Source organism: Carcharodon carcharias, chromosome 11, assembly GCF_017639515.1.
Source record: "Carcharodon carcharias isolate sCarCar2 chromosome 11, sCarCar2.pri, whole genome shotgun sequence".
NCBI classification, from domain to species: domain Eukaryota; kingdom Metazoa; phylum Chordata; class Chondrichthyes; order Lamniformes; family Lamnidae; genus Carcharodon; species Carcharodon carcharias.
Window position 1 is genome coordinate 73128643 of NC_054477.1, and position 27802 is coordinate 73156444.

A 27802-nucleotide genomic window follows, 5' to 3' on the forward strand; every position below is an offset into this window, starting at 1 on the left:
TGTAATTGCTGGGGAAAAAACACTGTTATCAGAGGCTGGAAAACCCTGCTGATTTACTGAGAACCACCTGACTATAAGAGGGGTTTCTCTTTGGGAACTTTGTGTTAGACTCTAGAGTTTTGGGAGTAAATCGAAAAGGAAGGTTGTCCAACTATCCCTGCCTTGCCTGAAATTCAGTGTGGTTATCAACCTCTGGCTAGAGAAACTTCATCACAGTATAACTCGGCTGTATTTGGAAGCCTGAGAAGCTGAAATGAGACAGAGATCCCAAAGACAGTGATTCACCAAAGCTCCTTTGGAAGGAACTTCCAGATAACTATTGTGACCAATGATCCGTCTTCGCACACAAGAACACAGGAACGACAGCCTCAAAACTTTTCTAAATTTATCCTGCTTCATAAAATTTTCCCATTGGCCAATCTCTGCAGAGACCCTGGGATTTAAAGAGGTATGTAGTTAGACTTCCTGATTACAAATTGTTTTTGCAATTTGCTTTTAAAAAGAAGTTTTGTTTCATAATAAATCAATCGTTCTGAGTATATTGAAAAAATACGCCTGTTTAAAGTCTCTTATTTTGGTTCTAACAGCAGCAAAAGTAAACATTTGACCATTTTGGTGAGTGAATTAAACATTTACACTTCTGGTCTGGCCTGTGGAGTATGGGGCTACAGAAACTGCGCAAACCTCCAATCCCAGTTGTAACAATAGTGAGTGGAAGTACTGTGTTCGTTGTCGTTGGAGGAGTTTGAAAAAGTTGTTGGATTCAGGAGGAAGTGATGTTGAACTTTGATCAAGAAGGTCGAAGTGTTTTCAGGCCTGTCAGAAAAAGCCTATTACTAATGGGGGCTATAGTTTCAGTCACCCCTGGGCTGCAGCATGATGGAGATGGAGCACAGACAGCAGAGAGGGGAAATTATGCACAGAGGAATGAAAAAGTGGGCTCTCAATAGAAGATGTCACCACCAAGGGTCTTCAGGAAGCACTCTCATACCTCTAACTCCATCATGAACAGTGTCTGAAGCAACTCCATTTCACCAAGGAGGTGATCACTGAATTGGGCCAACACCTCCAACTGGACCTCTTGTCACACAACAGGGTGAGGATATTGCTGCCAGTGGCCATAAAGGTAACCACCATCCTGAATTTCTATGCAAGGGGATCACTCCAGGCAGGAGCAAGTGACATTGCCAATATTTCACAGTTCACTGTCCTTTGCTGCATTAGAGAGGTAACAAAAGCCCTGTACTCCAGGAGAGGGGACTTCATAGTCTTCTCTCGAACCAGAGGGAAGCATGAGGAACTGGCACATGGATTTGCCAGATTAGCAGGTTTCCCAATAGTGCAGGGAGCTATGAACTGTCTGCAGATGGCTCTACTGGCCTACATGAAAACAGGGGGTGGGGCGGGGGGTGGGGTAAACACAAACACAAGGGTTTCCCTTTCCTAAGAATGCAGTTGGTGTGCAACCATGCACAGAACATCACGTCAGTGAATGCTTGCTATCCTGGCAGCAGTCATGATGCTTTCATTCTGTGCCGGTCTGCTGTTCCCACCATACTTAGGCTACCATGAAGAACAAGAAGCTGGCGACTGCTTGATGAAAAAGACTACTCACTCAAACCTGGCTCATGACCAATGTTGCCTCTAAGCTGCATGGCTGTGCAGCAACCTGGGAATTCCTGCTCCGGCCAAGCACAAGTCATCTTCTTTAAGTTAGCAGGCGTGCGCAAAAAAGGAAGACTCTGTACATGTAAATGAAGAGGCCGTGCACAAGACAAAAACATGAGAGGAGCATTGCTCCTGACTCCCTTCCATCAGCTGACTATGCATGGACAGTGCACGTAAAATGAGAGCCATGACACCACCAAAAACATGGAGCAAATCATCAGCGTTATGAAACAATGATTCTGCTGCCTCCACAATGGAGCATTCCAGCATCCGTTCTCTCCAAAATCATGGTCCAGTCTGCTGCATTCTATGCAATCCCACTCACATGAGGGTGCAGCTGCTGCCACCAGACCTTTGTCAGGTGCCGCGGCAGGAGGAAGAGGAAAAAAAGGAAGGATTAGGAAAAGGAGGACGTGAGGAGAGGGTGAGGTGCAGGAGGAAAGGAAGAGGCATCAGGGAATCTCTCAGCCTCACATCAACACTGTTCCACAATTCCCCACCTTTCCATCCATCTGCTATGGATTGTCACAGGGCCCTCTTGGCAAAAAATGCTGATTTAAAAGATGGCACAAAGAAAATTCCAGGACATCTTTGTCCAGCCACATGCCCAATAATACATACACAAACTGAAGTATTCACTCTTGTGCATGCTGCCTGTGCCTGGCCTTGTGCTCCTATATAGTGCTTTATCCAAGTGGCTGCAGCATGGCTAGTGAAATATTGCTGACATTCAGTCGGGGTTACTGCAAATGGCTTTACAGGATGACATTGACTAGCTCTGGGTGCTGACAGCCTGACTTTAGACTACATCGCCTTGGCATGGGGTGACAGGAACTTGGGCTGGCTGGATGAATGGCAACAACATGGCCACTGAATACTCTCACCCTGAGAAAGGACAGTAAGTTTGTGCTTCATAAAGCCACTTCCTCTCCCCGGGGCAGCGCCTCAGCAATCCTAGTACCCTACTTGAGCACAGATTGTTGGACTGCTGCAAGAGCCTATATGCTCCATTAAACACTTGTCTCCACAGCCATGATGGTAGCAGTCTGAACAAGCATGGATCATGTGACTTCAGTCTGGGCTTCCACTGCAGGACTGAGATGCTGGCCAGAAACTTCTGCTTTCGCTGGTGAAGAGCTTGGAGGTGGAAAGGGCATTTACGGAGGTGGGTTGGTGGTGTACTGCAACCCTGCTGCCTTTCTGCCTCCACCAGAATTAAACTCTGGGTGGGAAGGCCCATGGTCGACCTTTCCATCCCATCATCAATTGAGGCCCTTACGTGGCCAATTAATGACCATTTAAGGGCCTCATCCCACTCCTGCTGGGATTAACCTAGCTGCAGACAGGTCTGTCGCCATGCAACATGCACAACACAGAATCACAGACTGCAGCCAGCTTGTCAATCTGGATGGAGAGAGGGGTCAGGGTGGTCCTCGATCAAAGGCACTCAGCTAATGACCCCCTGTGCCCCTCTCCCTGCAACTCCCTCTCTGCAAACTACCACCATTGCCCCCCTCCCCACACTACAAACCTGTGGCCTGGCACACTCAGTGATCCTGGGACTCTGGTGCCTGTCCTTCCACCAGCAGCCTTGCCTTGCCTGCGGTGCTGCTGAGCTCAAGAACTGCTGACCTCTGATTGGCCGGCAGCTGTCAGTAGTCAACACTTCTACCCCTGGGTCTAACCCGGGGGGAAGGCCCACCATTGGCTTCTCCACTGCCTGATTGGCATGTGGTTCAGCAGGCCTTCCCGAAAAGAGCAGCACGGGTCTCTCACCGGCTCTCTAGCCAGCAGACAAAATGCCTGATGCCTCAACACAATTCCACCTGTTGAGTGGCTTCTGCCTGTGTTGCAGCGGAAGTTGTGTCATAGGCCATCAGACGCTGCATCATTATTGGATTCACCAGTGCTGTCATAGAGTTGGTCACCACCTGCATTCTAGAAAGGATGGGCTCAAAGTTCTGTGCAAAACCCTGTACCAAGTTGGAACAAGGCGCTTCTATGCTCCTCGACAGTGTCAATAGGCTCTCTGATGGGCCTGTCAGTGCATAAGCATCTCGTCTCCATTCATATCAACATTCTCCTGTTTTCCACCCATCAAAGTCCTTACCTGAGTCCTCAACAGCAGGACTTGTCAATGACCGTGACCTGCAAGGAGCTGACGCCTATGATCTTTGCACCCTGTCTTGGCTGCAGCCCACTCATGCCATGCCCAGTGAGTCCACACATGCTGATCCCACCTCAATACTACCCTCTAAAGCATGTGCTGCACCAGCATCTGAGCAGGTGGCTGTGAGCTTCAGATTATATGATGGTGCTTTTAAAATTGAAAGCATAAATGCATAAGGGGAAGGTCAGGATGGGGATAGAACACAAAAAAGTTCACAGGCACACAATCTGCAGCTTGCTAGATAGCACGATGAAGATGAGGTGCATTTGAGAAGATGCACAAGTTGAGATCATACCTTCATCTTGAACGTCCTCAGCAATAAAGAATGAAACAGCCTTGGAGTCACTGCTGCCCCCATAATACAGAATACCGTATCTTGAGAAGATTCAGGCAGGCCTGTTCCCCACCATTTCTGTTGTTTCCCTCCTGTCACGTGTGACCTTGCTCTGCAAGAAAGAGGGAAAAGTGTCAGTGAGTGTGCTTGGATAATGTACCTGTCATAGCCGGATAGCTAAGAATATGGGGGTGCTTTGAAACATGAATGTGAGGCTGGCAGCATTGCTAAATGTGTGAAGGCGAGATGGGGCATCTTAACATTAGCTGAAGTCCTGAGTGCTGATGGGTGAGTGATGGGGCTGTGGTACATTGACATTTGGGAGGATTTGGTGCTTTGGTGGTAGGAGATGTCATTCAAAGATACATTTACTAAGTTTGACCAGTCATGTAAAATCATTGAACTTTTTGCAGCATTACAGCCAGGTTCTTAGGGCAAGACTCCTGGAATTTACTGCCCTGGCCTTCTGCTACCATTCCCTTCGCAAGGTATGCATTAAGGGCCTCTAGCTTCCTGAGGAAACATGCCCTCTCTCCTCCTTTCGACATCCTGTGCTAAGTCGTTCAGCACCACATTAGGGAACCTGGGAATCCTCTCTCTGGCCTGTTACTCCAGTGGCAATTGTTGTGGTGCCTTTACAAATCGACAATTAGAGACTGAGATACAGGCTAACGATCGTTTTATTCAAGTGAACATGGGGAGAGTCTGCCTTAGGCTAGCTAAAACAGAACTCTATCAATTACAGGAAAAACATCCTTTTATATACAACAAGTCACATACACATTGTGTTATTCAAATTCCAATCTTATCAGTGCATAATCGCATAATAAGCGGATGTCTCCAGTCCCAGGTGTGTATCTTTTACTTACCCAAGAAGGGCCTCTTGATCTCATTCTAGCCTGGCTCTGGCCCAGCACTGTTTGGCTCTACCTTATCTGTTTATCCTCACCCTCCCTTCTTTCTCCTATCCAGTTAATCCCTTATCAACCCCAAGGTCTTTCTGGAGAGTTCTGCTAATATTGGCTATCTGGTGTGCAAGATTCACCTGGAGAACTCTGCTGATTTTTGGTTTTACTACTAAGAAATCCTGTTTACCTATAAGTCCCTGTTAAACTCGTGCACAATCTTCTGCCTTCCATCAAAGGCTTCCTTAAACAATTACTCCAGCTGCTGCAACTCTGAATGCGCCTTTCCCTTAAGAGGAACAGTCTGCCTTTAAGAAGTGAAGGGCAGCTGTATGTTGTGCTTGCTGCCTGCACCGAGGGCCGCTGCAGAGCATGCAACCAGTCAGAAGCATATTTCATGCTGTAAGGTTGTGTGTTGCTTCATGAAGAATATATGTATATAATTATGATACATTCCTGACTAGGACCTAATTGAAGTATTAGCCTATAAAGTATAAGCAGTTTGCTAGGGAAAAGTTGGGCCTATTAAAGGCCTAAAGGAAATTTTTCATGTAGCGCCAATAGATATGGCAAAAGCATTTAATGAATACTTTGCATCTGTACACAAAGGAAGTGGATAATTTGAAGGTTCGACTAAAAGAGGAAAGGGAATTTATGAACAGGATAACAATAGACAAAGAAGATTGCTAAAAAGATTAGCATTACTGAAGGATGTTAAGTCACCTACACCAGATGGATTGCATTCCAAGTTACTGAAAGAAGCAAAGATGGAAATAGTAGAGGCATTGGTCATAAACTTTCAATCCTCACTAAACACGGGATATGTGTCAGAGAATTGGAGGTTACTAATATCACATTATTACTCAAGAAAAGGGAGAGGGATAAATCAAGTAACTATAGGTAAATCAGCCTAACATCAGTGATGGTAAAGTTATGAGAAACCATTATCGGGGCAAAATAAACTTTGATTTGGAAAGGCATGGATCAATCAAGGAAAGCCAGCAAGGATTTATTAATGGTAAATTGTGTCAAACTTGATTGAATTCTTTGATAACAGATAAAGTTTATCAATGCTCAGTATAATTCCAGACTCAAATTGATAGAAATCAGGACACTAGGAGAATCAAGGGATAAAGGGATAGGGCAGGAAAGTGGAGATGATGTAAAAGTTCAGCCAGGCCGTTAATGAATGACAGAGCTGATTCAATGGACCACATGGCCTCCTTTTATGATGTAAGTTTCTAAGACTTTATATTTCTGTGAAGGAACCCTTCTTAAACCAAGTAGTTCAAAGCAACATTCTGCAGATGCTGAAAATCTGAAATAAAGTAAGAAACAAAAACAGAAAGTGAAGAAGAGTCATATTCAACTCAAAACATTAACTCTGTTTTTCTTTCCACAGTTGCTGTCAGACCTGCTGAGTATTTACAGCATTTCTGTTTTTTATTTCAAAGCATTGGCCACAATTTTTTTTTGGAGCCCTTCCAATGGCTGGGAGGTGAGAGGGCTGGCAAAATGACCTGGGAATGTGTCGGTGTGTGCCTGACAGCTTCCCGCCACCTTGCCATCTTGCCAGCAGTGGGAAAGATGGCAAACGAGCCGACCAGTGGGAACCCAAATGAACCACTTAAATTGGCCAGTTATGGGCCTCTTCCTGCCTCCACTGGCATTTTACCAGGGCTGGGGAGCACCTGCTGCCAAATGGGGAGACAGTGTGGTAGCCTCACAGTGGGCTTCAAGGGGACTTTTTGGTCACTCCATCATCCAGAGGGGGGGGGCTACCCCTCATGGCAATGGGTGAAGCTGTGGCAACCGCGCTGCCTGCCCTCAGCAACACTAACACCACCCCATCAATAACAACTGGGGCCTACCTTACTGGCCACAGCACCCCAAGACCCTATGTACTGGACTTTGAAGGCACATGGTCCTTGATGCGCTGTCTTCTCCCAGATGCATACACAGCAATATCCACCGCCAGTGGTAGCACTGCTGAGGTGTCAATTCCCCACTTTCATACCCAGCAGTGGGACCCCTTCCGCCTCCACAAAATTCTGCCCACTGTCTATTCTCTGAACTTCCTCAACGCCTTCATTACCCATACTTTGTTGTAGCAGAGCCTACGTCATTAGAACAAACTCCTGGGCAAATAATTTACTGTCATTTTGTCATGTGCGGTGTGTATGTGTAAGTTTTACCAGAATACTTCCCCTTAGAGCTAATCAGCTGCACCATCTAATTCCTAAGTTACTTGTGCTAAATAAGCAAAAGGCAAAAAAAAAAACTTCAGATGCTGGAAATCTAGGACTAGGATAGAGAAGTGTTTAAAACGCTCAATGGGCCAGTCAGCATATGTGGAGAGAATGAGAGGGAATGGATAAGTTATCATTGTGGATGTAGGCCTAGAAATACAGAAATGAAACATGGGTCAACGTGCTCTCTCAAGGAAGCACTTTCAAAATGTATTGGCATTGCAATATGCTGTGTGTGATGTTCTTGTCATTGAACGTATGTTGTTATATCAGGCTAGGGTGACAAGGCATGTCAAAAGCTTGAGGGAGGCTTCTTGCTTTACCCTCCTCTACTCCTTCATGTTAGTGACTATCTCAAATAGAGTCCAGAGCTGTATGCTCCAATCTTTCATCATCTTGGTGTGCACACAGGGACCAGTTTTGAGATTTAGAGAGCGCACAAATAACAAACCACAATCTGTTTATTTACAACAATAACATGGTTTGCTTTTTTACTTTTAACATAAAGAAACTCACTTTTGAAATAGGAATCAGACACTGAACCAGGAGGGAGAGATTAGAAACGGGTCAACAAAAGCTCGAGAATAATAACTTTTTATAAAGCACCTTTAATGTAGAAAAATGCCCCAATGTACTTCACTGAAACACAGTCAATAATTGATGCTGACAAAAGAAGAGCTATTAGGAGGGGTGACTGAGAGCTTGGCAAAAGAGGTGGATTTTCAGGAGGGTCTTAACAGAAGAGAGCTCAGAAGTTGAGGGAGAGAATTCCAGACTACAGAACTTAAATAACTGAAGATACAGCCACCAATGGTGGGTGGTAAAGGAAGGAGAATGCAGAAGAGGCCAAAGTTGGTTTTAAGTGTGTGGAGAGGGGTGGATGTGGGTTTAGGAAAGGAATTGCAAGGTTTTCCTTTGGTCAATCCCTTTTAAGATTTTATGTCTTTGTGCCATGCTGCAGTATGGCTATGCATAGTAAGCATTCAGTGAGCTGTCGGTCTCCTGACAAGTCTGCACAGGATAAGCTTTTATGATTAGAATGCAGTAGCACTGCAGATTTTGAGGGGTATTGTGATGTTATGATGTGGCAGATGATGTGTGCCAGGCAGATCAAATCCACGAGGAAAGCTTAATCATGTGGTCACAAGTGTTTTGAAATTTGTATTTTATTTCGAGATGCATGCCCTAAATTCAGAAGTAACAAGGCTACTATAACTTCAAAGTTTTTTTTAAAAACTAAATTAAACATTTATTAACAAAAGAAAAGATTTCAAGCACATGCATAGGTCCGCAAATTACAACTATAATAACTCCTAAACCCCCCCAACTAATGTGGCTCACAGTTAAATCTCTTAAGGCAACAGTAAAAACAAATAGACTTAAACAGACCCAGGCAAAATAACACAATACCCTGGATGAGAGAATTCAAAGTGAGATTTTTCAGCTTTGGTTCCTGTAGACAGCAACTTGATGCACAGAGGCTGGAGGCTTTTCACATTTGTGTTAGACCTTAGATTGCCTTCTTCTCTGATTCATAGCCTCATCTCCTTTATACATGTTTCTCCCTTTTTAATGATCTGATATGTCTTTGGAACTTTACCTTTCTCATAATATAAATATTTTCACAGTACTAATTTTATCAGTAACCTTTGGGAAAAATAAACACACTATTTGGCTTAGCTTCTTCTGGCTAGGTGTACTACCATCTCTTTGAAATTCAAACAACTCTAATTCATCTAAAAATTGCAAATTTTCCTTACAGCTCACATTCTAAAACTTCAGCATTTATAACAAGAGCCCTTCTGTCCCATGCAACACCTAGCTTCTTGTTGATGACTCAAAGCCTCCAGACCAGCTATATCCAATTCAATTAAATCACACACACACACACACAAACTATCCAAACCCCATTATTAACCTACCTTTTACAATAAATATCTTCTCATAGTATTGTGAGAATAATTATATTTTCATGACAGTGACTTGAAGTTGACAGAGAGTGGTTTTAAAGTCTTGCCTTTCTTGATGTTGGTCATCTTCTTTGTGAGCTGTATCCAGTCTGTTGGGTTGTGGAGGCAGCAATGATCTTGACTGCTATCACCTTCTAGGATTATTGCACCAGTTGCTTTGAGGTAACAAGAGCCCTTCTGTCCCACGCAACACCAAATTGACTGGTTCTCACTGAAGCAGCCTAAATTTTTCAGAAAATTCAGCATATTAATCCCTTTTTTTTATATAAATGCTGTGGTTTAAATAGCTGCTTAGGGCTGGTAAATGTTGCATGGTTGCTTCATAAGAACAGGTGCTGCAATTCCCAGGCTATAACCTCATTAAAAAAAACAACAAATACGTGACTTCCCATTTAAAAAAGCCTTCCCACATTGCATTGCTTTGATTTTCGATAATCAAAACGAAATATAATAAACAATCCAATAAAAACTGAAAATTCCATTAAAGCCAGATAATGAAAGCCAAAGTTAAAAGACGAAAGAAATGCCATGTTTCTAAAGTATTATATTGAATATTTTAATTACATTTCTTGAAAGCCGGTGTTCCTGTGGATTCATCACATGTTAGGACTTGAGTGTCTTCTGTTGCTGGTTGACAGATCGATGCAAAGGCATAAAAATCGACTGGGTGTATAGCAGCTCTATAGTAAAGCAGTAGGCTGCTCTTTTAATAGTTCAATCTTCACGGCTTTGAGCTTTACACAGTGGAAAACAGCATTCAAACTTGCTGCTGTATCAGTGAGGCACTTTATCTGCGTTTCAGATAGGTCAGGGGGAGGAGTGGTTGGCTAACAGTCACATTAAAACAGATTTGCACAGGCAAGAGAGGGGAACCTGGAGAGAAAACTCAATACGTTGAGGAGAGCGAACAAGAAAAATGCTGGGGAGAGGGCCTACAGGGAAATGAAGAAAGAAAGAGGAGCCTGGAGACTGGGCATTTTCTTCCACAAGAATTGAAGGAGAGGTGGAGAGTTGGGGAGAGGGTTCTGCATAGCTGAATAAGAGAAAAATGATGAAGGGCAGGAAGAGTGTCTTTTGTAACAGGGAAAGAGAGCTAAAGTGAAGAACAAATAAAGAGGGATTTCTAGAAAAAGGAAGAAGCTGGAAGGGACAAAGGAGTGCCGAATAAACAGTCTAGAAGGTTGTTTTTGTCACAGGACTGTCTGTACCATTGCCACACAGGGTCCTGACTTGGATATGATGGGGGTGATTTTTCCATGGGGGGGGCTCTTCCACTCCTCTGCTGTACATTTGGAGAAAGAGGCAGAGAAACCCCATTAAAGCACCGTTATCAGAATTTACACTATTTCTTCTGGGTTTTACAGTTCTTCTGCCAGTGTTTCCATGGATGATGAGGAGAAAACTTGCAGACATTTGCCCCCATGCTGCCATTCCAACATCATTCCTGTTTAAAAGTCCTGGAGTTCTCTCCCTGACGCTATCCATGCAACGAAAGTCAAGGCCTGGAGGCTCTCTATCATTATGAAAATGGTGGACAAGCCGTGAAATTGGAAGTCCCACCCCCAAACACGCCACCTACATTTTTGCGGGGCAGGAATGGGGGCGTGTCATGTATCACACGTGCACATTTTGTGGAAGCAGCTGCCCATTTAAATCAGCAGCTGCCTCCACTCTCATGTGTGATTTTAGTGAACTAGGAATGTGCAACAAGGTGTGTACAGGTTACAGCTGGTCTGAATGTTGTGAATTTTTTTGGATAGCTAGGATACCCTTTTGGAGAGGTGAATTGCTTTGGAATTTGCTTTAAAGTTGTATTTACTGCCTCAGAAATAGCAAAAGCTCAAATATCAACTTGGCTTAAACCCAAGGGTGCAGGAGGGTGAGGCTGCTGGATTTGACAGAGTAATATTATTTGCCTCTACTGACTTGTGCATCCAGATACCAGGAAGCACCGTGTGCCTGAGAAGGCTGCATTGCGCTGTGTGTGAAGGAAGATAGAAGATGGGCATGGCACCATAGAACACAGATGCCATAGAAGGCACTAAACACAAGTAACCAAAGGACAGATGGAGGGCACAAGGTCAGGAGCATGAGGGAGTACCACATGCATCAGGAAGGAGGAGGAGGAGAGGGAGGACCAGGAGGGAAGGGTGAACCAACTCCGGAATCCTACCTCAATATGACAAAGAACCATTGCCAAAGGTGTATGAGGTTAAGCCATGAAGTGGTGACAGATATAAGTCCCATAGTCCACCGACAAATCAAACCATACTCTATCCAACCCGTGCCCGGCCAGTGGCTGTAAAAGTAACCATCGCTCTCAATTTTTATTTGCCTTAGGGATCATTAGAAGACTTGTCTGATATATCCCAGTCAGCAGCACACACAGTTGCATTAAGGCTGTAAACAATGTTTTGTTTTGCTCATGTAGGGGATCACATTAATTTCCTTGTAGATTTGGTGTCTTAGACACATATAGCCACGGCATTTGATCAATTAGCAGGCTTCCTTTAAGTGCAGGGTGTTACTGATTGCCATAAAGGCTCCAACTCAACTCAAACTTTTGTCAACTGAAAGGCTTCCACTAAATCAATGCCCAGGTAGTTTGTGACCACAACAAGGTCTTCCTTCATGTGTGCAAGGTTCCCTGGCGGCTGCCACAACTCCTTTGTAATGAAGAGTTCCCAAAGCCCTCAGCTATTTCAACCACCTTCACAGATCCATGGTTGGCTTCTAGGAAGCAAGGACTGCTCCTCCAACCACCTTCACAGATCCATGGTTGGCTTCTAGGGAACAAGAGCTGCTCCTCAAGAATCTGGCTAATGACCTCTGTAGGAACCCTCAAACAAACGGAGAGCACAACTACAACAGCAGCCATGTCATCACAAAAAGTATAATCGAGCAGGCCACTGGCATTCTAAAAATGTGATTCAGGTGCTTCAGTTGCTCAGGTGAATCTCTGCAATTTTCTTCACCAAGGGTATCAAGAATAGTAGTGGTGTGCTGCATGCTGCACAGTATCGCACAGCAGAGGGGCTTACAACTCAAAGAGGAAGATGCCTTGGGCAGAGTTGAACCTCTAGGAAGGATCATGAGCATGATGAGGAGGAGGAAGCTCCTGTCCAATCAGATGATTCTGAAATGGATAAGGAGGAGGAGACCACCAATGGCAGAAGAAGCTGGGAGGCTGGCACAGCAAGAGTTAACGTGAGACTGGGAAACAGTGGCATGCACAGTGTGATGTAAAGTGACACATGACTGGAGACTAGAGTCAGTTGTATACTGGACAGAGATCTGAGTAGAAGCAAGCATGGGGTTAGCTGATATATACAGGGTATAGCCCAAGCTAAGTAAATAGTTTTTTGCTATCAATAAATACTTAATGTCCAACCATATAAGACCCAGAGCCTCTTTGTGAGATATAGTGAACTGACATACAACATGGTAGCAGCTAATGAAATACCCAGAACCTCAGAGAAGCTGGAGCAGAAATTTAAAAGCTGGAAAATTAAAGGAGCAACATTCTGGTCTGAGCGAAAGCACCTGAAATGAAGACACAGAGGGAAATCACTTGGAAGAAGCTCCACTGCAGAATTAGAAGGAGAGAGGCAGAAGAAAAAAACTCTGCTGTGCAGCTGAGGACTCCACAATATCTTGTGGAGATCTATTGTAAATGCCCAGAGTGCATAAGAAGGGAGCAGGGGTAAGCCAAAAAAAATTCAGCTCTAAACCAGGACTAGTTTAAAAAGCTTCAATGCTATAAAAAAGCCAGAGAAGCCGGTTTCTGAAAGCACCGCATCCAGCCTGGGTTCAGGATTGGTGCCATACCACATGGTGGGCGAGCTCGTTGTAAGAAAAAAAAGCGTAAGGTTTAAAGACCTTAGCCAAAACTGAGAACTGATCATAAGATGCCCGAAAATCTTGGAATATCACAGGGAAGGCCCAAATTGTTGATTTCACAAATTGCGCAGGAATTATTAAAGATGAATCTTTTTGAAAATGCCGACACGTTTCCCAAACTGCAACAGTAGGTGGCAGTGCTGATCAAGCTGACTACATTTGAAGGGAAACTCATGGAGCTTTCCAAACTGTGAGCAGATAACGAAGCCAGGAGTCGCATGATTACAGAATTGAAACAAGACTTCACTGGAGAGAGACCTGGCTAATAGTGAAACTGAACTGAAGGACAAAGCCCTGCTGCAGACGGAGGAAGAAAAGACAGGAATATTTTTGGAAAATGTTTGTATCAAAGCTGGATTGGGAGACTTGAAACACAAGATCCAAACTGAGTATGTATCTTTGAAAATGCACGATAACCTAAAGTCTTCAGTGAGCCAAACTGTTCAAGATCTGAACAAACAAATTTCTGAGGTGTCACAAAGGTACAAAGAGGCTTTGAAAGAAACAGGTTGAATGGTGAGAAGGAATTGCTGAAGTAGCAGAACAGTTGCTTGAATGCAGAATTAACAACCAAAACTGGTGAAATTCTTGAACTTTGATCCAATCTGAACAACATAAAGGATGAGAAGTGCACTATGGATGAGCAAATCCAAACTTTGATAACAGATAAGGAAAATTCTAAGAAACAGATCTAGGATCTAACAAATGAATTGCAAGAGTCTAAAGAACACTCAGTGACCATGGAAAAAAAAAGATTCTGAAAGGAATTGAATATCCAGGTGAAGTTGTTAGCTTGCATAAGAGTTCTGCAGATAACTCTGAACCAAAGACAACCGAACTCACCAGAGTTGTTGCTGAGCTAAACGAAAATATTCATGAACTTGAAAAAGTATTGGAGAGTAAATAAATATTTGGGTGAAATTCTGAAACAAGTGGAAAGGAAGATTCCATTTTTGAAACATCAACCTCCAGAAATATCATGACAGATCCCACAGTAAAATAAAAACCATAGTGCAGAATAGGTTCTTATAGGGTACCCGATCTCAGATTTTGCCATCAGCCAGTCCCTGGTGAGCAACTTCCAATGAAGAATCATTTTACGTTGATTCCATAATTATGCAGGGTAATGTCCACTTTGGCAAGGGAGAAAAACAACATCAATGAGCTTGACTCTCACCATCATAACTTGGAGCCTCAACATATTGTAAACACACATGGTAAGAAGTCCTTCACAGCCAGGTCCCCTCACATAAATGTCAGTGCCTGTAAATGAAATGTGAAAGCCTCCACTCTGGGCATATACTCAAACCATGGTCACAGTGCTGAGAGTGCCATTATGACTTAAGATTTTACACTCAATACATGCTATGGTTGTATATGTCAACTTACATGCAGATAAGGCATATAGCACAGGATGACCCCACAACTGTGCAACAAAATCTCTTTGAATGAACTTGTGCAACATCCATTCAGGCCAATGGTCCAGTTTCTGCAGTGGGTGGCATATGCAACATTCCTTAGCTTTCCAAACGAAGCACATCCTCTGCCACCTGCAATGTAAATGCTGCCAAAACAGTGGGGACAAGAGACTAGCAATATTCGCCAGAGTATACGTGACATCTCAACTTGCAATGCTTACATCTAGGCCAATGCATAACATTGCCATGTGGTTGAGCACCTGGCACCCAACACTCATGTTTGAGATGCACCTGCTGACCTGCATCTGTTCATGGGCTCTTCTCATTGAGTCTCCCTTCAAGTTAAGCATGGATGGACAACAAAAGAAGCAAGGAGCATCTGAGTGCTCAATAACATGCAGCTCAACCATTTGCAACCATTCCTCCATTTGCACTCCCAGAGCTCCTACTATGTCAAGGAACTCTGCCAGATGTCCCCATATCCGCTACCGATTTTCTAAATACTGTGCTGCAAAAGGTGATTCCTGTGGCTCCATGTTCCTGCCCACTGGAGCATCATTGTGACTTTCCTCCCTTCTTTGAGGGGGACTGTGCACAGGTCCCTCTGACTCTGACACCTCCTCCTGTGCCACTGATTCTATACACACCCTACATCCCTCAAATGTGCTAGTATCTGAGTTAGCGGAGTGCAGCATTGTTTGATATGATGCTGCCTAGTCGGACATCTTTTCCTCCTCCTGATGACCAAAAGATGAGGGTGGGGGTGGGGTGTGGTGAGGGAACAGAGCTGGGAACTGTGTGAAACACAAAAGGAGTTATTTAGGTATAGCCATTCTCATTGTGAAATCACGCTGTGGTGTAAGGAATTGCCTTACTCATGCTTGCGCTGCCCTTATGACACAACCCTATCCTTGCACTCCCTCTCATGCCAACATCCCATTGTGCTCAACAAAGTGACAGCATGATCTCCATCATTACCACCATGTTCCAGGGTGCCTTTATCACCTGTTACAGGTGATTCACCATTACCAACAGGCGACTGCTCTGGCACCCTGGCTATTTCCATTGCCATCTGTTCCACTGAGAGAATCGGATACAGCCAGGCTGAGCCACCCCCAGTCTGAGCCATTACCTTGGCTTTTTTCACCTTCTTTTGACTGCAATGATGCCATGATTTCATGTGAGTTTGATATATTGTGCTTGCAAGGATCTCGCTTTTTACTGTGTCTGTGCATCACAGTGCTCATTCACATGTGTCTGTGTGCACCAACATTAACTGCTTACACATACAAGTCTAAATACTAAAGCAGGGGTATGTGCCATGTCTCTCATCTTAGATGCAGTATGGGGCTGTGTGTGGATGAGCCAGAACCCTTGACAGAACGCAGATCATTGAACCTTTTCCCACGCTGAATCCATGAGTGCTGATGGTCTCCTGCTGCGCTCACCACATCCATAATTTGAATCCAGGCCTTTTTTGTGGTGGCTGGTGGATTACTCTGGCCAGCAATTTACAGAACTGTTCTCCTCCTCTGGATCTCTTCAACAAAAACTTGTAGGTCCTTGTCTGAGAAGCGTGGGGCAGCTGGACCCGTTCCATCTCCAATTGTCGTCTGTGTGTGACATTCTAACAATGCAAATATAAGGCTGAAAAGGTCATGAGCCATGCAGGTTACAATGCTGACATTCACATTCGCATGCTTACAGATACTAACCACCTTCAACATATCAATAATAAATACTGTCAAGGTGAGGTGAGAAAATTGCTCTGCACAAATGCTTGGCACCATGGATGTAGCGACTATCACTCCAAGGTTAGCATGCTGTGCTTCATGACCACTGGCAACCCTATTGGTTTCCTCCCTCTTAATCACACTGTTATGCTGTGACATTGAGCAGATGTGAGGGATCTGGTCAAGGGTCAACAGTGTGGGTGCATCCTGATGATAGCAAGAGGGCAAATGGATGGGATAATGACCACTGCACTGTTCATCATTCACCCACTGAGGCATGGCAGCTAGCTACATTACAATAGATATCTTCGTCAGGTGATGGTGCCAAGACGATGCCATCTCCATGGCTGTGTCTTGAGAATCCATTCTATGTGTGGGATTTTCTGGCCCCGCCTGCTGCCAGGATCATACGGTCCAGCCAAAAGTCAATGGATATTCCTGAAAGCCCACTATTTACACATGCCAGAGTTGCCCAACCCGCCTCTGACCCCTCACTGCTTCCTGGGTCACCCACCCCAACTCCTAATATAGCTCACTCCCTATCCCTGGACTGAAAATCCGACAGTTGTGGCCAGATTTATAAAAGTCGTCTCCGCAGAGCTGGGATTTCTCCAGACTCTGTGCACCCGAGTCGCGAACAAAAATCCAGGCCAGTGCTTCAATAATAACGTTCGCCTTCTCAAAGTAATTCATACAGCCTTGTCATCAACACCCACAACCAGAGAACAAATTTGAAAAAAGCTTTTCTCTCGTGGTTTATAGCTTTATTTTAATATCTTGATGTGTTACTAATTCATAGCATGCTCCAATCTACTTGAGATTCTATCCAAACTTGACACAGTACCAATAAAATAGAATGCACATCGCTATTTTTACAAATGTTTTTCAATATGTTGCATTTCGCTCCACACAACCCTGAGAATAGTTCTTACATTCTCATAATAAATGCAAACACAACCATTATGACTATACAAAGCAAATTTTGTTTCAAGTGTTATCTTTAAATTCATTACCATGCAATGCAACAGTAAGGATTAGTAAGCATATTATAAATTATATTATAGGAAGTAGTAAGAATTTAAATAATAAATTAGGGCTTAATCTCAACAGCCACCAAAAATGATGTGCAACTTATGTGTCACCTATATTTTCTCATATTCAAACAGATTATGACTGATTTTATTTTTGTTTTATTTAATAGCTATACTGATTGACACTTAAAAATTTTAGCCTAGTTGGCAAAATGAATGGACCTATATTTGCAATCCAGTTATAATGAATGGATCAAAGCCAATGTTGAAATAGTGAACAAGCAAACGTTCTAGGAGCAGTGTAGCCATTATTTTGCTAATATTGCCAGCTGTAATTCCTGGATTTATTTAATAAATACAAAATAATATGTGAGTGAGCAATATTTTCATAATTATATTATCTGATCTGAATCAAACACCTTGAAAGAATTGATACTATTCTTCCTACAATTTAAATTTGTCAACATTTTCTATAATTCTGTCAACATATTATTGTGACATTCTAGACCACCACCACCTACCCCCCCCACCACCACCACCCCCAAACCCCCCACCCCCCACACCCTCCCAAACATGATTGGTTTTCAGGATATGTAAAACCTGTGCAAGTTTTGTACCAGGGTCAATTTTACAAACCATTTCAAATAAAGCATTATAGAAACCAGATGCATTCTGGATAAATTGCCATATATTTGCTTCCTATATTGCCACAAAGCTGTTCTCTATCTACATTAAATTATTTTTATAGCATGCTCTGAGTATACCTTAAATAGAGTGCACAATAGCTAAAGTTCAGTTAAATCTATCGCATTGTCAGAACTTTTTCATTTCCTATCATGCAGTTTCTTGGAGTTCGGAGAGGGGATCACAGGCCTTGGTAGGATGGGGTGGGAATTGGTTGGCTCCAGAGGGGCTACTGGCTTCAATGGATGTGGATTATGGCCCTCCTGGGGCTTTATTGGTACCTGGGTGGCAGCAATGTGTAGAGCAACTGCCAGATCAGGATTGGAGGGAACATACGGACATACAAACATATGAATTATGAACAGGAGGAGGCCATTTGGCCCCTTGAGCCTGCTGTGCCATTGATAAGAAAATTACTGATCTAATTGTGGCCTCAACCCTATTTTCCTGTCTGCTCCCTATAGCTTTTGAATCCCTTGTCAATCAAATCAGCCTTAAAAAAATATTCAATGAACCTGCCTCCACTGCTTTCTGGGGAAGAGAATTCCACAGACAAACTACCGAGAGAAAAAAAATTCTCATCTCAGTCTTAAATGGGAGACCCCTTATTTTTAAACTGTGTTCCTTTGTCTAGTCTATCCCATAAGGGGAAACATCCTCTCAACACCTGCCCTGTCAAGTCCCCTCAGGATCTTATGTTTCAATAAGATTTCCAATAGATACAGGCCCAACCTATCATCATAACTCCTTCATCCCAGGAATCGGTCAAGTGAACCTTCTCTCAACTGCTTATAATGCAATTATATCCTTTTTTAAGTAAGGAAACCAAAACAGTACACAGTATTCCAGATATGCTCTTACCAAGATCCTGTAAAACTGTAGCAAAACACCTCTACTTTATATTCAATTCCCCTTGCAATAAACAACAACATTCAATTTGCCTATCTTTGTGTCATCAGAAAATTTAGCAACCATATATTTGGTTCCTTCATCCAAGTCATTGATGTGGATTGTAAATAGTGGAGGGCCCAGCATTGATCTCTGTGGCTGTTAGCTAACCAATCCTCTATCCATATTAATATGTTACCTCCTACATCATGAGCTTTTATTTTGTGTAGGAACCTTTGATGTGGCACTGTATCAAATGCCTTTTGGAAATCCAGGTACATCACATTTACAAGCTTGCCCTTTATCCACATTGTTTGTTACTTCCTCAAAGAACTCTAATAAATTAGTCAAGCATGATTTCCCTTTCTCAAAATCATTTTGACTCTTCCTGATTGTATTAAGATTTTTTATGTGGCCTGTTATCACCTCCTTAATAATAGATTTGAGCATTTTCTCCATGATAGATGTTAGACTAACTGGTCTGTAGTTTCTGGAGTAGCAGATCATGAATCTGGCAGCCTAGAAGTCAGGGCTGGGGAACCTAGAGGTTTAGGTTGGGTGAGTAGAGACTGAAGGACTGAATTAGGACCTGAAAGTTGGAGGTGGCAGGTTCAGCAGCAACCGCAGTAGATGCTTACTTGGAAAGTAACAATTTATTTATTCTTTTTTGCTTTCCCTGAGTGCAAGGTAAATTAATATTGCAGTGGGGACCTGATGCACGCCCCTTATTTGCATTTGCAAACATTATCACACCCTTTTCAAGCATGTGTAAGGGACACGTCTTGACTGTTCTTATCCATTATGGTGAGTAATGTTGTATGATGTTGTATATACCTGCAAGCCATTGTAATGTAAAGGTGCTCGGCAGAGCAAGGGTTAACATGGGGCTGGAGAATAGCACTGCTCGCAGTATGATGTATAGAGTCACATGGTATTAGACTCAGAGAATAATCTAGAAGCAGTCCACCTGCATGGCTGCAGCACCATGCATGAAATTAGCTGGGATCTGTACATAGTTAAAGAATAACAATAAATAATTCATGTTTAAACATACAAATCTCAAGATCTCATCATTGAGCATCAAACGAACCCATAACACAAGTAACACATGTTTGGCTGGAAGTGCAGACATATTTCCTGCTTGCCATTTTTGGACCTTAAGAAGCCACTTAGCACCTGAAATCTGGGAATTACATGATGCAATTTCTAAGCCATGTTATATTGTCAATGTTTAAAAAGAAATAAAAAAAAATAAAAAGCACATCATATGTTTTTAAAAATCTGCGTTTAGAGTTAGGTAGTAAAATGTTTAGGCTTTATCACTCAAGTTGCATCAGCCCTGCTTGTAAAGTTAAACGGATATGTATTCCATTGGGTCTTATTCACTTAACTCCTAATCTTTTGAAATTCATATTCTTTATTTTGTTAATTACAGATTCACATGTTTGTGGAGCTGTCAATCTTGCCTGTGCAATGCTAAATGAACTTTCATGTACATACAAAGGATAGGCATGGGAAAAAAAGCATTCAGTTCTAATCATTGTGGAGGCAGCTAGTAAAAGGTCTCAATCCTGCATAATGGGCAGATGATAGTCATCTCGGGATGAAGGAACTTTGTCCTAAGTGCAGAGAATGCAGGATGAAACAGCATCCATCTTTTCCATGCTATATTTATACTGTTATTTCCACTAGTCCACACCTCTGAGCAGCATCATGTCACTCACTGCATCACCATATCAGAGCCTGCCGCTCACTGGCACTTAATCCGCTGAGCCTGGTAATAAGCTTAGGAGCACGTTCATTGAAGACTGACGCTTTAGTCACAAACTGGGAGAAAATATCTACTGGGGAAAGCTGAATTGTTTTTAATCATCTGCTAATCACCAGTAATGAGACCTACTCTGGGGAAGAAAAGAAAAACAGATAGTCAGAGGGAGGTTTTGTTCTTCTCTGCTGAGTAACAGTGAACGAGAGGGCAGCTGTTATTAGGGAAGAAAAGATGTAAAGAAAGGAGGGTTTTGTAAGAACAGATGAAGTTTCTTGTGTGGTAGGCTGTTTTGTTTGCTGAGTATTTTCTTCTTTCACAGCTCCAAGCTTCAGATCTTGCATGGCCCTCTCAACAACCTCCACTCCAATTCCATCAAGGGAGGGGGGAACTAAAGAGAACAAACATAATCCTGCAGCCGAATCTATTTATGATTATTCCAAAATTACAATGAGTGTTTTAATTATGACATTACAGACTCCATCTTAGGCCCACGTTTGCCAGTTGAAGAATTTTGTAACTAGCAGAAAACATTATAAAAAATATATAGAGGTAAAAAGAAAAACTGCAAATGCAGGAAATCAGAATAAAAAAACAGGAAATACACAGTAGACCAGCAAACCCCTATAAGGCAGGGAAAAAATTATGTTGACGGGATCATTCATTGGATAGAATGCGTAGATCCCTCCATCCCCTAAATTAAAATAAAGGCAAAAAGCACTTTAAACTTACAAATTAATTTGATTAGAACAGCTTGCAGTTTTTCCAAGTAAATAATATAATCTGTGACATTATATTTTGGCTTTAATTAAAAGTTCTCAGTCAAAAGCAGCCAAACCTAATTTATTGAAATCAGAGTATGTTAAGGTTACGAAGTGAATGAAAGGGTACCATATATAAATGTACACACTTTTTAATGTTATCTGCAATTTAATTCTTCCATGTGCCTTGATATTCTCAGAGTCTTTAAACAAAATTACATTAAATAATATTTAACACTGAAACCACCAAAGAAGGTTAACTGGTTATTTATCTCCTTGCTGTCTACAACCTTGCGGTCTGCAAATTGGCTGCCAGGTTTTCCATATAACAACAGGGCATTTTAAAATACTTACTTCACTGTGAAGTGTTCTTATTAAAAATCAGTGTTGTAAAAATCAACATAGAACTGAAACACTTTTTAAAGTGTCTCGTAAAATCTGCACCCTTGCAAAGCTTGTATTGTGACCCTTCGACTTTCATCTCTTTCCTAGAATGTTGCTTCCACTGTGAGGTGGAAGTATAGGTGCCACTGCTTGTCTTTACAGTTAAAATTGTTACAGGACCAAAGCCACTGTTCATTGCCAGGCCTGTCAATCATGTGCAAGTGGTGACTGAGCAGTGCTGACGGGGAGAAGTGAGGTCAGAGTGTAGATGCTAATTTTGCATTCATCTATCAGATTTCTCGAAATCAATTTACAACCTGATAATTGAGTCAAGTTTATTTTGCTGCCCTGAACACAATAATGTTTCCATATGTAAGAAGCTAGTGATTCATACTGTAATGAAATATTCTGGGTGGTGGGGGGGAGGGGGGGGGGAGAGACGGTCCAGAAAAGTAATCTCCCCACTTCAAATGAAAGTTTTAAGTTAGTGCTGCTCCCTTTCATTTATTACTTCAGAAAGGAAAAATTCCAAAGGGAAAAAGAATTTCAACCCTGGGCTTGGATTACATGATAGATCCCTGCTGTTTTTCAATGCATATTAAAAATAGGATTTGAATCTGTGTCTGGACCATCCGAAAGTGGGAATAATTACATTTTAAAAAGCACTGCTTAATATTTAACGTGAAACCTGTCAATTGAAAATTGATGCTTCAAGATGTCTTTCACTGGAATTTTGTTATCCTGTTTAATTCACCTCCGGATCACCACTGCTCCTGGTTTTTCTTGTCAGGTCACTGACCTGGTCAGATGTGAACTTATGTATAGGCTATGTACAGCATAGGCTAGATGGAGGCTGATTCTGTGATATACTCAGATTAGTTACAGCTTTGCATGGTCATTCTAGATCCCAATTCAGTATTTCTAAATTATCCATCATTTTCCATAACACCTTATTGAATTTGTCAAGACCTGACACTCTTCCCTCATATTCCCCCCAATTCTTGGATATTGGTGATGAACAGTAGGTTTGTTAATATGTCGATGATTAAATGTCACTCTGGGCTCTGATCTACTTTTAATATTTCTGGAACCAGACAGTGAAGATACTGACAACAGCACCGCCTATAGGACAAGGCATTACATATCTGCATCATGTTAATCCAGTTGAAATATCCCCCTTGTGTCAAATGCCAAGAGGGTGTTGATGATTTTGAGAATTCTACTTCCCAGGCCCAGATTCTTTTTGGTGTGCTAGCACCGTGTGATATTGCAGTACATTTCACAGATACTACAACAAACACATCAGGGATATTTAGCTATGTTTGGTAGTATTCATGTCTCCAAGTTTAATTAAATTATTCACACACAATATAGCCGGCTAGTCGATCTCTTTTGTGAAGTTGTAGGGTGAGGATTTAGCTAGTGGGGATGGCTTAGAATTTGAAAATAAAACTATTTCAGCTATTGATTACTATTTTAATATCAGTTTATATTCATCATTGATCAACTTTTCTGGTATATTATTTCTAAATGTGCAGCTGTTCACATATCTATTCAATATTTCCACATTAGCCTAGACAATACATTTCTCGCTTTCTATTTCTGTGAGCTTTGTGTTAAATTTGTCTCTATCGTCATTCTATAAAGACCTTAAAATGCATTATAATGTAGGAAAATACATAGTTCTTGATTGTCCCCTCTAACTAGCAACTCCTTCCCCTCCCCCGCATTAAGCTAGGGTCTACCAACTAAGGTTATACCTTGTCAAAAACAAAACTGTGAATGTTGGCATTGACATACTCCATTCCAAGAGGTGTCACGCTGTTTAGACAAAATGTCTTTCCAGCACTAACTGTGCTTCAGCAACATGCATCGGGTATATGAATGTGAAGACGCTGCCAATAGCTGCCAAAGCTTTCCTCTTGGCAGAGCAGATGTCAATCAAGCGTCCCAAGCAGACAAGGCCCAAACACCGCAGACGCCAAATGTGCGGGATATAAAGGGAGGGCAGAAATAACACTGGCAGCTGAGAGGTTCAGCTTATCCTCTGCAAGGAAGCCTCAGGCCTTTAGAATATTTTATTCTGACTTCTGACTATATTATCTTATGTCTTTAACAGATGAATTGTAATTCACAGCTCTGAGGAGATTGAAAAGCTGCCTGAAACCCTGGAACAGCTGCAGGAACACAGCATTTTCTCCTCTCTGTGGCTTCATGGATATTTGTCACCCTTCTCTTTTATCACATCCAGAGCGGCAGCTCACAAAAGCTGCGACTTTGGTCAGGGATAATCTCACTTTCTCATGAAGCAGGGAAATCCTGAGCATTTTGGGGCTATTGATAACCCTTGTGCTTCTTTTCCACAAAAGACTGATGACTCCGGCAAGCTTGGGAGACTGCAGATAATGGGATTGACTTGGTACTTAAATCTCAGTGAACCAGGACAGCATAAGTAATTAGTGAATTGGATCCATACCGGGGTGCTAATGATGGCTAATACAGCCCAGCATTGGTCTAACACTCACAAGATGCACAACCATCTCACTCAGATAAAATGTAATAAACTATGATACACACACACTAAGATATATTTCTTATGAGGTATATACACCCCAGATACCCCCAAAACCTGCTCCCCTCAAAAAATCTCATTTTCTGGAACAGACAGCCAACAGACTAGGTGCCTGCTCCTTTACAAGGGTTCATAATGACTACAATACTTCTGGTGCTTTTTAATTAAGTAAGGCTAATTAAAAGCAACCACATATTTATCTTCGGTTGCTGTTCTGATTAAAACCAGACAATACGCTAACCAGTATGGGTTGTTTACCTAACTAGCTTAAGATATGTCAAATCTAACTCAGAGTAGAGTAAATGACCTGTCATTAAAGACAAGCTCAAACATGCGAAGGACTAGTTTGAAATGTCCTGAATGAAATATTTCTAGGATTAAGTCTTACACATGCCTCAATAATACTAAAGATTAAAATAATCCATGCACAGTTTAAAGTCATGGTGGAACAATAGCAGCAAAAGCAGCAACCACCATTGCAATTATTATGCACCTTATGAAGGGAATTGAAGTGATTGCATTTCTGAAGAAAATGTAACTGTTTTCTATTGTTTATATATTTTCACCAAAAGGGCACTGGCATGGATAGAGAAGTTACTGTCATGATTAATGCGATGTAATATAGAATATAGTGCCTCTCAAATCAAAATCTATCTGTACAATATATACCAGTCATGACTAGGGAGTCATGGAAAAGCATGTTCTTACCAGAGATATCTTTCAAAGAGATAGTTTTAAATGGATGCTATATTAATAACAACACTATAAACACTGGTAGATCACAGGTTGTAATATAATAGAAAGTATTTCAGTAAAAGATTGCAGGCCACATCTTTTGATGTGCTTGCAGGTATTTCCTGTATTTTAGTTACATTTCGATCTATATCAGCTATTTGCAAGATGTGATAAATTAGAACTAGATTAAATATAACAAGATAATAGCATAAGCTTTCAGCTAAATACGAGTTTCTGGGAAAATATGAAATTACTCCAAAACAAATATATTGTAATGTGGATCAACAATTTCTATTTCTCCTTGAAATAAACTGTAGTTTAAAACATTTTACATGATCTATTTCCAATAGTGAACTTAAAACATTTTTAGATTTGTGAAAGATTTTATTTTAAACAAATAATATCTTGTTCTGGAATGACCTTTATGATGTACTGATCTAAGACTAGTAGCTGGACTATTAGCCAGATTCTGGCCAGGTATGACCTAGTTTATACTGCATAGCTTAACTTGTCAAGGAGAAAGTCACGTGCATGCAAGGTTTTACACACACATGTTACATACAGGTACACACACGTACAGACTTAGCCAGGTTTAGCCACCAGGCCATTAAAAGTTTAATTTTAGAATCTTTGCTTTCTCAGCATTGCAACCAACTTAAGAAATATTCTTTTTGCCCCTGAGATATCTAAACCCCTTCGCACCCACCATCGGAGCACCATGTAGACTCGGTTACATCCAGTTACATCCTATGCGGTGCCAAACTCAAATGGTGAGAGACTGACCCCTCCAGGGAATCTCGCACTATTCCTCTCCGGACTTGCGCAACACTCAATTTCGCAATGACGTTAACACTGCAGCACGACTAAGTTTTCCATCAACGTGTTTTTACATACATTGGTGTCTAAACCAAGACAGGGACTGCGAATGAAGTGGTCTTAACGTGTGTCTCAGTATAATCAGTAAATTGACGAGATTTGAAACCAAACTGGGTTGAAGCGAGAGAGTGTGTTGCGGAAATTTTGAGTTTTCGTTATTTAAAATTGGAAGGGCCTCATTCCAAGGCACGCAGCACCAACAGATATCTGATATTTGAGACTCTACTTGTTCACACTTTTTATATTTTTAAGATACCATAACCAGGGTGAAAGTGCCCGATTCGATTCTATCACATACGCCAGGCTGAAGCTGATGTTTGCTCAGTGACACATTGAGGTGCCGACATATATTCTAGTGAATAAATCATCTGACTCCTCCCACTCCACCCACACTTTTATCCCTTTTCTCTTTTTGTTACAGAAATCTGTAAACCACACAGAATTTCAGTGTTTCAGAAGCAAATCCAGGTAACGACGTAAATAAAAACGAATGAAACATTTAATCTACAATAACTTTGTGCTGCAAAGCACCATATACATTGTGTAATCGAGAAAAATTGTGTTTTCCTTTTGCCAATCTAAATTTGATACCACACCTCCCCTGAAATAACCTGTTTGCTAAGACCTGGTAATGAGCAACATTTGTAACTGGACAAAAAATAATCAGATTCAACACGTGAAGCAACATTTTTTTAAAAAACAAAACCGTCTCTAACTTTCTGAATAAGGACACTTACTGAAAGCCTGCGTGTCATGCTGCGCGGCGGCCGGGGGAGGGGTGAAACTAAATACTGCTCCACACTTTTAACAGATTAAAGCTCAACAGTCGGACGGCCATTCACACCTGGAGTTCCAACACTGAGTTTCTGATCTCAGATAGACCATTAAGCATTCAGTAGAGTTGAGACGCTCCGCACAGGAACAGTGGCTGTATTCGGAATTGTTGGATTTGCACTTCCCAGTGACAGGGTAGAAAGGCTTTACTGTTCAGTTTATTAGCCGACCAAACTTTAGAAAAATTAAAATTAATACAGATTGCTTTCTCAAAAACATGCCGGAGGTGTACGGCAGATCTATTCTTTTTTTTTTTTAAAAATCAGATTTCCATCTTTTATACTGTTTCCTTTTCCTCCGAATAATTGTTTTCTCTGTGGAGAATGGATCTCAGGCTAAAGGAGGGAAAAGATATTGCCGCCGCACTGTCTGCAATTGCAATACTTATACAGATTCAGAGGTCTGATCCAGTAGCTCTAGTTTGCTAAATTGGGTTCTGTTCAAGTCACATTTAATCAAACAAATTCAAAAGCCAGGTTTATGCACAGTCCCTACATCTGGAAAAGCTATAAATTGAAAGCAGTGCGTGTGTGCAATAAAAAGGGACAAGCGTTGCTGTTCAAAATTGCTATTTGAAAACGGGACCTTAGTTTTTTTTATTTTCCCTAAATTTCTACTTTTTCTGGACTTATTTCACAGGATTTATGCATTAAATCCAAGTAGAACATGAAAGTGCAGTTGATTCAGCCCAAAGGAGGCTAACAGGTGCAGTGGCCAATGGCTAACTGGGTGAGCTGCAAGGCACTAATCCAATCGAATGGTTCAAATGACACCATTCACCACAAGAATGGCTCCCCTGCAGTATCTCCGAGTTTATTCAGTGAGTAGTTGATTAGTGACGCCCTATATTCAAGCCCCTGCTTGTGCTGAGTTAGATGATGTCAGTCAGGGTGGTAATACAGATACTACAATTAGCTTTAGCACC